This window comes from Rousettus aegyptiacus, unplaced genomic scaffold (assembly GCF_014176215.1).
Source record: "Rousettus aegyptiacus isolate mRouAeg1 unplaced genomic scaffold, mRouAeg1.p scaffold_m13_p_9, whole genome shotgun sequence".
Taxonomy (NCBI): domain Eukaryota; kingdom Metazoa; phylum Chordata; class Mammalia; order Chiroptera; family Pteropodidae; genus Rousettus; species Rousettus aegyptiacus.
In genome coordinates this window covers 20,100,953-20,113,750 of record NW_023416312.1, presented here as the reverse complement: position 1 = coordinate 20,113,750, position 12,798 = coordinate 20,100,953, and the positions used below count along the sequence as shown (strand labels likewise).

Genomic DNA, 12,798 nt, shown 5'->3' with positions numbered 1-12,798 from the left:
AGGATTTTCCCATAACTCAACTAAGTTGTCTAGAAAACAACACAAAAATTTAACAAATGATTTTTTTAAATCTATGTTGTAGTTTTCTATGGATCTATCACTTTAAAAACCTACAGACTTAATATAAGAAAACTAATTTTTTAATTAAAAAAGCAAAATTATAAAATAGTTTTTGTAAGTTGGCTTAGGCTAAATTTTGTTATAATAACTTTCAATAGAAAAATCTCCATGACTTAGTACAACAAAGATTTATTTTTCATTCAGCTTACACATCTATCATGGCCCAGATATGACTTTATTCCAGGAGCCCTGCCCAAGATATTCCTAGTCTCATGATAGATAAAAACTATATGAATAGCAAGATACATTCTGACCATGAACTCTTCTCAGAAATGACCCAGTTCACTTCTACTTACAAATCATATGTCCAAAACAAATCACATGGCCAAGCTTAAACCCACAGTACAGAGAAGTGTATTATCCCACTGGGAGAGAGATATGAAGTGCACAGAACATGGTGAATATGTTTTGACAATCATGCAATATACTATACTCTCTTAGTCATCTACCTTGAAAACCAAAGTTATGTGTCTTTCCAGAGCATCTATGGTATCTACTACATTCTTATCAGGACTTATCAACATTGATTATTAATATAGTATATTAATTGAATGTCTTATAACATTTTTGAGACAATTAAGAGCCCTGTGGAATAACTTAGTGAAAAAAAGAGTTGACAAAGATCTAAAGTGAATTAAGGAGTACCGCTATTCATGTCAAGTAAAAGCATGTTATTCTTCTGTTCTCTCCCTTTTAAGGAAGAGGGAGAAAATGATTGTTAGATTACAAGCTTCGCACCAAGTCTGTGTTGATTTGCTCAAGTGAAGAAAGCATGTTTCCAATAGTAATTAGATTCACCATAATTCACAGTTATTCTTCACAAATATGTTATCTTATGCTTAATCAAAACAAGGCATGATCGTGAAGATATAACAGAAATAATCACCTCTGCACAATGAATTCACTCTGGCTAACTTAAGTAAAAATGGTTTATTAAAAAATATTGTGCAGTTTATAGTCTCGTGAGGCTCAGAGAAACTCTAGAGGCTCTAAACAGAGAAACACAATTGTCTTTATTGAGAAAGTGCTGCTGCACCAGCAATAATGACTAGAAACTTGACTTTACAGACACTACCACACTTTCCAACACCAATGCCATCTCTGTGACAGCAAGTCATCCTTTTTCTAAAAGTTAGATGTCTCTTCTGGAAACAAAGACAAATAACATGGAAGATCTATTCTGGTCCCATTTCCTCACACTTCTCAGTTTTGAATCATATTCACCTATTGTGTTTCTGGACCACAAAGCCAACGTCACATGCCTGTTCTTAGCTGAAATGGAGGTTTGGAATATGATATTCTGGTTTTTATATTTGTGAGATATATACATATCACAGTGCAGGGATTTCCAAAAATATAGTAAAACCATTATCAATTAAAATAATGAGCAAACAGGAATATGACATATACTGCTATACATGGAAGTAATGGGCTAAATATACCAAGAGAAAACTGAAGGCTAAAACTGCAAGAAGGAAGCTAATATGAAACAAAATGATCGGAACAACAAAACTTTGGAAAAGCATCAACAAAAGGAGACAAAGCCTCACCTGAAATCTTTGCTCACTGGGTGAATTAAAAATAAGATAATTAGTTCCACGTTTATAAAAGAAACCTTAAATCTGTCAAATAAGAAACAAATGCAGACTTGGTAAGGAAATGCTTTATTCAAAAGGATTATTGCAAAGAGATTGCTGCAATAAGGAGAATGTTGTGACCATAAAATCTGCAAGATTCTCAGGAATTAGACAAAAGGAATTTTTCTTTCATAAAGAGAAGTAAACAAATTAAGGATTGGGAAGAGGGATGAAAAAGTGGAAATCAGGTAGCAGATCAGGGAATGTTTTATCCTGAGTTCATTTTATTCTCAGAAGAGGCTGTTAAGGAGGGGCTGTAGGTTAGCTCAGGCTAAGAGTGGGTCAAAGTTCACAGATGTAGGGGAAGGAGAAAATTTTAACTAATGTTTGGTTACCAAGCATTTTGTTTTGATTGATCAGGGGAGACAAGCAATTCTGCTAATCATTTATAAGACAAAGAATGGGAATTTGGAGGGTCTGTGTCTTGTAAACAGGGGGAGCATTTGTAAGTCTTACCTAAGTCATATTGAAACGGTAGTTCTTTGCAGTAAGTCCTTGTCTGGGACATAAAATGGCGGGGATGATTCTTTTAACCATCACCGTTTTTTAGGAGCATAGAACTCAGCTATAATTCAACATTGTCAAATCCCTTGCCCTGGCCAACAGAGCATAGAGACTATTCCACTTCTGCTTTCTAGGCCTAGAGATTTACTCTCAAGAAAAGGCGGGCCAGAGAGGACATGTATTTGAGGGCACAGACACATCTAAGGACAGGAATGAAAATAGGGGAATTAAGTGAGACCTGTTGATAAAATGGTGAGAACCCACCCTTCCTCACAAGCTCTCTTCTTTATATAATCTGAGAAACTATAAAATAGGTCCTTACAGGCCCAGGAGAAAAGCCTATAAATACTACCATTTATGGAGGATGTGTGTGGGGGAGAATGGAAGGAGGGCTAGAGAGAGAGAGATAGAAGAAACTGGTTAATTCAGGGAGAAGAAAATAATAATAGCAATAATATAAATTTTTTTAGAAACATAAAGAAATATTAAATTTATCAAAGAAGTGATTAATTCCATTAATTTAAGAAAACACATGTAGAAACCAAGAAATATAAATTGGAAATGGAATCGAAATGTCAGTTAAAAGGTTAGCAGATAATATCAAGGAAGTATTTTACAAAATGGAAGAAAAAGATAAAGAGTTGCAAAATAGAATGAAGAAAATTTAGAAAATTGGGAAATAAATCTTCGATGACTACAATCTGAATAGTAAATGTTTCAGAAAGAAAGAAATGGAGAAAAAATTGCAGGAAATTATATATATAAAAAATTATTCAAGAAAACTGCAGAAGTAGAAGACATAAATTCTGTGAATTGAAAGAGTTCACTCAATGACAAGAAAACCAAAGCAAACACAAAATTATAAAACACCTGTGAAAAAGAGAAAGTCTAAAGATATAACAGGGAGGTAGGATTCCAAAAATCAAGGATCAGAATGGCATTCCCTACTCACTGGCAACACTGGAATCTAGAAGATAGAGAAGAAATACCTGTAATACTTTTAAGGACACATTATTTCCAACCTAAAATATTTACAACCTAAAAAATGTTTATACCCAACCAAATTATCAAAAGTGAGAATAGCATAAAAGCATTTTAGAATGTAAATGTTCATTCTCTAATGGATAATGGAAGTAACTGGAGAAAGTGCTGTGCCAAAAGTTAAAAAAAATAAAAGATAAAAAAAGGAAAACATTGAAGAGGTTCAGATCAGACCTTCCCAAAATGTGCCACTTTGGCATGTGATTTATTTTGAGCTGAAGGCCATCAGGACCCTGCAGGCTCATGAGAAACTTTTACGTCTTCCTTAAAGATTTTAAAGTAGGAGACTCACACATAATAAGAGTTATCACCAGAAATAACATTTTATCACCTATCTATAAGGCAGAGAAAACTTCTAATTACTGAACATCTGCTCTTACCCTGCAAATGACCTCCCTCCTCTCTGAAGTCCCAAGGTGCCTTACCCCTTCTTTATCTCAGATTTTCATATGTACCTCACTTTACCCTTCTGTCTCTGAACTTCTCATATATGTGAGGTCTCTGATTTTCTCATGTATGTGGGGTTCCCAAACATAGTATGTAATTACATTTGATTATTTTCTCCTGTTAATTGCCTTATGCAGATTTAATTATTAGACCAACCAAAAGGTCTTTGAAGGGTAGAGAAGAATTTGTTCCTCCCCTACAAAAAGAAATGTAGAAAATAAGGATATGACCCAAATGCATGGTTAGTGGATTTCTGAGGCTGAGGCTGAAGGGAGGTCCAGAAAACAGTAAGGAAACAAAGAGGATACATAATTCTTCTGGGTTAGAGAAGGAGGATAGAATGTCCAAGGAGAGACAAATCCAAGAAAATGGTGAAACTGGTAGGATACCTGATGCATTTGACTACTTGATTGGAAGTTTAGAGTTCTTTTGAAAAGATTGGAGATGAGTTAATGATGAGACAATTAAGTAAACATGTGATTGTGTTATCATGAGACAGATCTTTTAATCAAGTTCTATACTAAATGCTTTAGATTTATAGAGGGGAACAATTCTTCTTATGGAACTTTGCAAAGAAGATGTGACCATTCATTCAGTCACTTATTCAATGAATACTAGTTAGAGCTTAATATGTATTGAGCATTGCTCTAGGTGCTGGGAACCCAGCAGGGAATAACACAGTCAAAAATCCATCATTTGTTATGGAGCTGACAGTTTAGTCAGGGAAAGGAGAGAAAATTAACAAAATAAACAAAGTCAAGATAGATGATGTCAAATACTAAGAAAAATAAAATATCCTTTGGGATCAGGTAGTACCAAAAGGGAGAAGAGAGTGGGACTTAATGGAGCAGCCATTGGTGGATAAAAGAATCTGCTAAGTTGAAAAGAGAACTCGTTGTTTCTGAAGAAGAGGCTACCAATTGCAGAACTATCAATTATGCCATGTTATGGATGATTCAAGCTGCTTGTTCTGAGATCTGAGAAAGCCTTTTCACCATCCCAGCTAATCAATAAGCATCCACTGCAGACATTCATTTGATTGTTTCTTAGAAACAGGCCTTTTTTGTTCATTCTCAAACACTGGAATTCTTTTGGTTGAAGCATTACCTTGAATTGGTCATAGTTTGTATAAAGATTTTTCAAATGAACTTTGTAGTCAACAGACATGAATTTAACATTCTAGCTCTGCCTTTTACTCTCAGTGATTTTGAACAAGGGTCATGGACTGGGTTCCCCAAGTTGCAGAATCTGACATGGAGTTTGGCAGATGGGATGTTTAGTAAGGAGTACCCTGGTGATTAACATCTGGGAAAAAGTAGAGAAAGAAGGATTTGGTAGGGGGAAGAGTCAAGCTTCTGTGAAATCTCAGTGAAGTGACACCAACCATACCTACATGGAGCCTAACCATAAGAAAACCCTTCAGAAATGTCCCGAATTAGACCAAGATGGGTAATTTTTGTACTCTGTTTTATTTATTTCAAAGGAGATTTGTCAAGTGCAGAAAATCCATTTGATTGTTTGATAGAACAAGGATTATGTTAGCAAATGGATACAATTTATTGGCATGAATAGAATTATTCTGTGGCATTCTCAAAACACAAAGGTAGCAAAAATGAGGAAATGACCCTTTGCAGAAAGGAACATTTTCCACCTGGGAATTTTACACTAAGATGAGAAACTCAGTGACTGCTTACTTTTAAAAGCTACCCTTAGTGCACTCAGATATTGAAACTATTTTTAGGCCTCATTGTCTCCTTGACAATGCATTTATATTTTGAGGTCACAGGAAAATTAGAAACTATCCTGTATAGCGGCTGCATGTTAACATAACACTTATAAATACTCATTTATAGATGAAAACAAGGCTTTGTAATCAACATTCAGTTTTAATATGTGGCTTTGTTTTTAGAGGAGGATGTGCCATAACTACCATTAATCATTTGGTCCATCAGATTATAAAAATGAAATAATAGTTTTTATTTTTTTATTCCATGACTCTTAAGATCAAATAAGACAAATATTTAAAAGAAATGAAATATATTCCACAATTATTGCTTTGGAAATGGAAACTCCTCACTTTATATATCAAGAATTGCCAAAATTAATTAATAAATCTATGTACTGACAAATATTACTTGACAAACTCCTACATATCCTATGCTGTCCTAAGCATTATGATGAAATTTACCTTAAGTATAACATATAGTCTCTACCTTTATACTACTACCTAATTATTCAAGACCCAAAGAATCTGAAAAAAAAGTTTGGTTAAAAACCAATATGTGTCTGTGAGGATTTTGTGTTGCAAACTGAAACTGTCTTTGGCTTACTTAAGCAGAAAATGAATGTGTGGCAAGAATATCTGTCAGCTCACAGAACTAACAGGATGTCTGGAGAACTAGGCTCAGAAAATGAAAACACACAGGGATGCTTATATAAGCGCAAAATGATACAAGCTTTTTCCACTGCAGCTGAACCCAGAACCTTGTGCCAGATGCTTCCATAGCCGTACATATAATTGTTTCTCCCCTTCGTCTTTGTGACATTCTTTCAAAATTCAGATTCCCTAACCACAGAGTTAAGTTGTGTTCGGTTTGGTTGCCAGGCATGGAGAAAGGGGGATTCTCCTATTTGGCTTTTTTAGTGTGAGTTAGGCCCTGTCTTTCACAAAGATTCCCATTACAAAGGATGCCTCCAAAGTAAAGAGAAGAATTGAGTGCTGGAAAGTCAAAAAATGACAAATGTTAGCTACAATTTGAGCATTTTGAATTATGATGGAGTCTAGTGAACAAGATGAGTAAAGATAGAATAGACCACGGAAAGACTTCTTGGAGAAGGAAGGAACAAGATGCACTGGGCCAGCATTAGGCCCTGGAGTCAATGGAATGGGGCAAGGCTGAGGAGAGGTGAACCCTGGCAGTCTTACATGTATCAGAAGCCATGGCTGGTGCGATTCAGGGAGGGAAAGCGATCCTCTACAACTCCTGAAACGCTTTAACTAACCTCCTCCTTCTACCACTCTGAGTGGGTACGTGCTCCCAAATATGCAGCCTGCTCATAGAAACCCTGGTGTTTGTGAGCTTGATGGGACCATGGAGAGTATCTGAGCTGAAAATGTTTCTTATTTTACAGAGGACAAATCTGAGGCCTAGAGAGGTAGAGTTACTGACTCAAAACTGATTGTCAGAATTAGAACCTGGCAACTTGACTCCAAGGCTGGTGCTCAGTCTACTAAGTTTGTTATGTCTGTCATATCCTAGGTACATTGAAGGACACTGCTTTGTTCACATCCTCACTCAGATGGTTACCTTGGCTTCATAAACTGTTTGTCCCCCTTGGGTCACTCCAGCTCTCTAGTAATGTCAGATTTATTATACAAAGTAGAACTGACCAGGTCTCAATCTGCAGTGATTTCCCAAATTAATGAGGTTCAGAATCCAGAGCCTAATTTTCCAGGCCCTGGCTGCCCCTTGCGCCTTATCACCTGCAACTCCCTGACTTTCACGCTGAGATTCAAGTTCTTGTCAAGCTTCTTCTACTGTTTGTAGTTGCATTTGTTTTACTTTCTCCCTGTAATTCATCCCTTTCTTTCATATGTACTCCTTTACATTTCAGAAATCAGTTCAACTATAACTTTACCAAGGAAGATGTTGCCAAGTATCTCAAATAAATATTAGCATGGCCTTTGCTGTGGCCCCATGACATCCTCACACACACAGTCATGGCCATCTCAATTGAGTGTATTTGTTTAAATGTGTCTCTTCTTCTCTGTGTTGGAAATATCCAGGACATATGTTGTATCATCACATCCAGGTCAGTTTTGGAAAATACCAGGCATTCAATGAGGAATTCTGAATAAGTAATTGAATCAATCCACATGGTATAACTTCCAAGAATTTTTTCTATAGGCCAGGAACATGGACTTGGGAAATACATTGTAAGTTTTAATCTAAATTTCTCCTGAACCGATTAAACATCATTTTCACTTTGGAGTTACAACCCAATTGTAACATCTTTAGCTTTTACAGATCAAAGAGTAAATGTTTCCAGAAATATAACTTTGTCATCATTTTCATTTTGAGGATGGACTCAGTTGTATACATTTTAATGAAAAGGTGGTTCCCCAAACTGAATTAATAAAGTAACCTACTAGACTGAGTCATGTCATAAGAACTAGGTTTAAAATAACGCCTGTATTTCTTAAAACTAACTAGTATAAGATTTTTTTTTAAAAATATATATAAATTCTAGACATTTCAGGCACTGTTTAAATTCTAACCTATCAGTGTTCTTATGCCAAATTTTATATGGTAACTGTTCAAGAGAGCTGTGAATAAAAACTATGCTACTTTATTTTCTCTCTTCCTTTCTCTACTCCCTAAAACTACCTTAAAGAAATAAGTAATAGATAAAGAAAAAAGGGAGAGGAAGAGCAAGGAGCAGTGGGAAATTACTCTGATAATGTAAGCACCTGAGATAATTCAGCATCTTAGCCAATTATTCACATTTCAGAACTGTATTTATCTAGAAAATAAAGATTTTACAGAAATACTCAGATTCTCGAAGAGTAGAACTAAACTCCAATTTTCTATTTCAGTTAGAAGTGGCACATGCAACCCCATCAGAATTTGGGACTATAAAACTAAGACCAGTTACAACACTAAATACCATAATAGCATGAACACCACAATGATAGGTTTATGAAAGCTCTTGAAGGACAGCTGTGTCACCCCACCACCTTTCCACAGAATGCTAATCAATAGAAAATGGCATTCAAGCATTGCACTCTAGTGAATATTAAATATCAAATGCATCCCAATGCTAGCAATTAGTGGACTGCATTGATTTTTCCCCTGACTCTAGTGGCATCCTGCTAATGAAGGCTGTCTCTGAGGACTTTTAGTGTATATGCTAATATGTGCCATGAGAAGAATGTATCCTATCAGAAGCCCTCACCCTGTGAGAGTAGTTTGTCAATAAAAACTATTTGCTCTTAGAACCGCAGCCCATATTAAAACATCTGACTTAGAAAAGCATGACACCTGTCACAGATTTATGTCTTATCAAAGTGAGTTTGCATCTTTGGAAGTCTGAATGATGTCAAATCTATGTCCACTATAGAAACACAAACTCCTTTGATAAGAGATTATGAAGGATAATCCTCAACAGTTTGCAAAGTATAGTGTCTGGTGCTGATTCTCAGATTTGGCTGCACCTTGGAATCACCTGGGGAGTTTATAAAATGGTCGTCGACTGGACTCAAGCTCTGGGGTTCTGATTTAATGGCGTGAGCTATGGCCTTAGCATCTAGATTTTTAACTGCCTTCCAAGTGATTTTTTTTAGGCAAAGCAACCCTTGGTTGACCTCACAGATTGCAAGGACCTTGTCAGATTATAATTCCTTATTTTTTATTTTTTTTACAACTGTGGCACCTGGTCTTCCTCGGTGGTCTCCCATTCAAGTACTAACCAGGCCTGGCCCTGCTTAGCTTCCGAGATCAGATGGGATTGGGCTTGTTCAGGGTGACATGGCCATAAACCCCAGTGATTCTGATGGGCAATCAAGGCTGAACACTACTGAACTAAAGATATGTGCTATAGTTCAAATTTAGAAAGGATATTCTTCCATTGAGTTAGTCACTGATTATGATTATACTTGTTTATGCCCTGGCTCTCTCACAGTCACATTCACATGCTTCTAGTAATGTGTGTGTGCATGTGTGTGTGTATGTGTGTGTTGGCTGGGGATGTGCATTACCAAAATTTGGGAAGGAGATAGCCACTTAGAGTATTTTGCTTTGTTCATACTTAATTTGCTAATATGTTTCTGGAAACCTAAAATGACATAGAATTTTTCAGAAAATATTGGCAATAGATGGTTGTCTCTTTAGACTCTTTATTGATAATAAAACCAGAATTGATTGTCAGGTTGAACAATGAGTAGGCCCATTATTTAAAATAAATGTTTTGGGGTAACATGAAGGGCTTGGTCAACTTGCTGGAATTCACAGAGGAAGACGGCCTACAAGGATGGACAGAACCTTCCGCCTGTCTCTAATACTGTCTGGCCAGAATCAAAATATATATGCCAACATAAATGAAGCTGAAAGAGAGAGTCACAACTGAATCAGATGATTGTTGCAAAACCAAATGGATTGGGGCAGGGTCCAGCAAGAGAAGGAATGCAGCATGGTAGCAACACTGTGCTACAGAGACACACCGTACTGCTTGGGCCATCGTAAGCCATGGGTAATGGATGGGAGTGGGGGATAGGGTCCTCCAGGGGTTTTCCTCAGACCTTGAGCATGTGCATGACCCTTCTGGATGCTCGTAACTTGCTCATTCCAACTCCTTTCCCCAGTCTTCTCTCATTCAGTGATTGGCTTTCTGTGCTTCCACTTGCCCCAGTCTTCCAGGCTATAACCTCTGCCTAAGGAAATCAACTTGGCCCCTTAAGACTTAACAAATGTAGCATTTTGGTTTTAATGAATGTAAATGGAAATTTTATCTGCCCAGTTACTGCTGGTTCTGCCCAGAAGGGTTGTGGTGAAGGGTTTCCTTCAGTCCCAAGAATGGGGTTTAGAACAGTGAAAGGTTTCCACCCTGTTTCTTTTTCCTTAGAATATGTCTAAAATTATTCATATCTCAACTTATGGGAGACAATTTCCTTTCAAATATTCCCAGCCGAGCCACACACAAAAAAAAATTCTTCTTCCTTAACTACTTTGCCTTTGACCTAAATTTATAACTAAATAATATCTTCTTATATTAAGAGAGCGTTTCCCCTTTCCCTAGCCTAGTTATAAGCTTTCTTGTATTAACTATTAATGAAGGGTATCATGTCCAGGTTACTTCACTCCGATCCCTAAATTCAACATGTCTAAGAGAAGCATAGGAAACTTGTCACTTCACCATACTACACTGTCCACATAGCTCATTACTTCTTATCACAGATGTTTACTTAAAGGCAGAGGGTTCAGGAAGAAAATTACAGATCATAGTGAAGGACGACTATCTACTACTCAAAAGAAATACTATCTGCCCAATGAATCTAAGTGCAAAAGAACAAAGACTCATAATTTTAACAGGAGTAATAGGTCCTACAACTACTTCTCTACCTATGCTTTTGTAGCTAATAATGATGAAAAATCTCTTTTGGTACTCTTTTGTAGGAAATAAGAAGCCAATAATTAATCTGTCATCACACACACAGGCACAATAATGGGATTATCACTTAGCATAGGGTCCTGTGTAAAGTAGACATTCAATAAATACTTATTGAGTATATGAAAATCAGAATATTTTGCTAGAGTAATTATTACTTTAGTTGTATTCACAGTCCTGAAAATACTACATGCAGTAAGTAGAATCGGCTACTGAACATGTTGACAAGTTGAAGACATTTGGGATTCACCTTCATTTGATTAAATCACAACATCAATTGCTTAGAATCTTATATATGCATAGGATGTGACAAGCGGAGAAAATACTGCATACATTCAAACTGTTCAAAGCCAAAGACATGAATAATTTTTCCCCAAGTGGAAAAATTATAAGGAAGCCCATTCAGTTAAAAGAAGGCAGTTGTCATTTTCTTAGCTATATTACATGTGGTATATATTAAAGCCTTTTGTATGGAAAAAGAAATTGATGTGTGACTGTTACTGATCTTCCGGGATTAGTAGATAATAAAACAATTAGAAAAGAGTGAGGCATATACCAAGTTATCTATATCTATGTGACCAAGAAGCCTGAATTTGCAATTCAATCTTACAGGAAAGGTGGGCTGTCTGAGATTACCCCTTCTCAAAATGACTCATAGAACAGATAGTTCTGTACCAAACATCTGTTGCTACAACCTCTGCTTTATATGTTATTTGCAACACATAGCTAGATACAAACAGTTTTGAAAAGTGTTTGAATTTACCTCTGTTAAGGTTAAATAAGTTGCCTAAAGGAAATAGAACTGATTTGTGATTGCTGTAACTCATCATAATAACATAAGCCACATACCCCAACACATACATAATTTAGGCCAGAATATTAGTAAAAATTATTAAGGATGCTGTCTTAGTCCTTTCTGGCTGCTATAACAAAACTATCATTGATTGGGTGGCTTACAAAAAACAGACATTTATTTCTCACAGTTCTGGACACTAAAAAGTCCCAAAATCAACACACTGGTAGATTTGGTGTCTAGTGAGGGCCTGCTCCCTGATTCATAGCTGTCTTCTCACTCTACCATCACATGTTGCAAGGAATAAAGGAGCTTTGTGTGGTATTTTTTATAAAGGCTCTAATCAACCCTCATGACTGAATCACCTCCCAAAGTTCCCACCTCCGAATACCATCACAATGGGCTTTAGGATTTAACACATGAATTTTGGGCAGACATAAACATTTTGTCTATAGTGGATGTCCTGACATAGACCGTTGGCCATTAAGAATTGCTGGTTTCTCATTTTATGTTCTACTCTAGGAGTCAGTTCCAACAAATGGCATTGGATCTCAAGCTGGCCTTAATCATATTTGTCCAGGCTCAGCTGAAGAGTTACATCATAAAAAAAGATAATTTTCAGAAAGTAAGGCTTAATTTGTCTTCTTTACTCAATTATATCACAAGAATTAAATCTTCTTTAGGAAGCATGAATCTAGATAAGGTGGTACCTGATACAATTTTGGGTTGTTAGTGGAGAGTAAGATGCAGAGAACATGTAAAGAAAGGAGTATGTTTGGCACCTGGTCACGCCCAGCGTGATGTTACCTAGGGGTATTATGAATATGCCAAACATAAATGAAAAGGTAAAGTATATGTAGAGAAAAATTAGTATTAAACCCAGAAAATTTTGGAGAATATATATCAGGAGACACAGTAAGACAAAAAAAAAAATGATACTAAAATGAAAAAATGAGTTTGTTACACAAAGGAAGTTAAAAAAAATAGAACTAGGAGAGAGGTTGGATCGGATCAGAAAATAGTTTGTTTATTTACCCTTTGAATTATTGCTTTGTGTAAAAATCTGTATTAGTCAACAAAGGTAATGGACAG

General features: G+C 36.3%; 1 pseudogene; it reads right to left on the bottom strand.

Annotated features, from left to right (window-relative positions):
- Nucleotides 1–9,170: 9,170 nt before the first annotated feature.
- LOC118608577 lies at nt 9,171–9,289 on the bottom strand (annotated as a pseudogene).
- Nucleotides 9,290–12,798: the final 3,509 nt, after the last annotated feature.